Raw genomic sequence first — 1,562 nt, 5'->3', positions numbered from 1 at the left:
AATTACACCTGTTGTTTCCATAGTTTTAGGAACATTTTAAAGAGGTGGGAACCAGCATTTACTTTAGGGTAATTAAATGAGAAATTTGGAATTGAAACTTTAGCCAGGGGTTAACTATCCTTCCTTCATTCACTGCCTTCTGGGGCTCCTCCTCTAGAGAACCAAGGACGTGACAAGGCACAGATTTGAAGGCATGAGTGCTCCATTGTTCATGAAGGAAAGATTTACATGCTATTTTTAAAGAAATGTACCAATACCTTCTTTTCTGACGAAAACACCAAATGGCGGATGACGCCGGTGCAGCGGGAGGGCCTGGAGGCCCCGGGGGCCCTGGAATGGGAGGCCATGGTGGTTTCCGTGGAGGCTTCGGCAGCGGCATCCGTGGCGGGGTCGCGGCTGGGGTCGGGGCCGGGGCCGAGGCCGCGGAGCTCGCGGAGGCAAGGCCGAGGACAAAGAGTGGATGCCCGTCACCAAGCTGGGCCGCCTGGTCAAGGACATGAAGATCAAATCCCTGGAGGAGATATATCTTTTCTCTCTGCCCATTAAGGAATCTGAGATCATTGATTTTTTTCTTGGGGGCATCTCTCAAGGATGAAGTTTTGAAGATTATGCCAGTGCAAAAACAGACCCGCGCTGGTCAGCGGACCAGGTTCAAGGCGTTTGTTGCTATTGGGGACTACAATGGTCACGTTGGTCTGGGTGTTAAGTGTTCCAAGGAAGTAGCCACTGCCATCCGAGGTGCCATCATCCTGGCCAAGCTCTCTATTGTCCCAGTGCGGAGAGGCTACTGGGGGAATAAGATTGGCAAGCCTCACACTGTTCCTTGCAAGGTGACAGGCCGCTGTGGCTCTGTGCTGGTACGTCTCATCCCTGCTCCTAGAGGAACTGGCATTGTCTCAGCGCCTGTGCCTAAGAAGCTGCTAATGATGGCTGGGATTGATGACTGCTACACTTCAGCCAGGGGCTGCACTGCCACCCTGGGCAACTTTGCCAAGGCCACTTTTGATGCCATTTCCAAGACCTACAGCTATCTCACTCCTGATCTCTGGAAAGAGACAGTGTTCACCAAGTCTCCTTACCAAGAATTCACTGACCATCTTGTCAAGACCCACACCAGAGTCTCTGTGCAGAGGACCCAGGCTCCAGCTGTGGCTACAACATAGGGTTTTTATGCAATAATAAAGTGAATTGAGTCTGTGGAAAAAAAAAAAAAAAAGAAATGTACCAATATACAGGGTAATAAGAGGCTTTTATTGAAAATTAAAAGTTACCTATAGAAACAGTAACTTAATATTTCTTGAGGCAAAAGATAATGCCTGCTCTAATACATGGCTTATGGGATAATACATGGCTTATGGGAGCCATTCAATAGATTCCTATTGAATAATACAGTTTGTATTTGCAACTTGGTTGCCCACCCAGTGGACTGATAAAACCTAAAGGAAAACAATTACTATAAAAACATTCCCTGTGACTCAGTGGAGATATATCTATCAGACACTGATTGCCTAAATGTTTTCAACTGGGTTTGTTGAGATAAAACCAATGGCAACAGAAAAATT

The 1,562-nt window shown here is 47.1% G+C and overlaps 1 pseudogene across 1 annotated transcript; it reads left to right on the top strand.

Annotated features, from left to right (window-relative positions):
• Window positions 1–275: 275 nt before the first annotated feature.
• LOC128598534 (40S ribosomal protein S2-like) lies at window positions 276–1,193 on the top strand (annotated as a pseudogene). Its single transcript, XR_008383652.1, has one exon. The product of XR_008383652.1 is annotated as a 40S ribosomal protein S2-like (transcript).
• The last annotated feature ends 369 nt before the right edge of the window (window positions 1,194–1,562 follow it).

Source organism: Nycticebus coucang, chromosome 11, assembly GCF_027406575.1.
Source record: "Nycticebus coucang isolate mNycCou1 chromosome 11, mNycCou1.pri, whole genome shotgun sequence".
NCBI classification, from domain to species: domain Eukaryota; kingdom Metazoa; phylum Chordata; class Mammalia; order Primates; family Lorisidae; genus Nycticebus; species Nycticebus coucang.
Note: the sequence above shows the minus strand (reverse complement) of the source record. Positions and strands in the feature narration are given on the sequence as shown.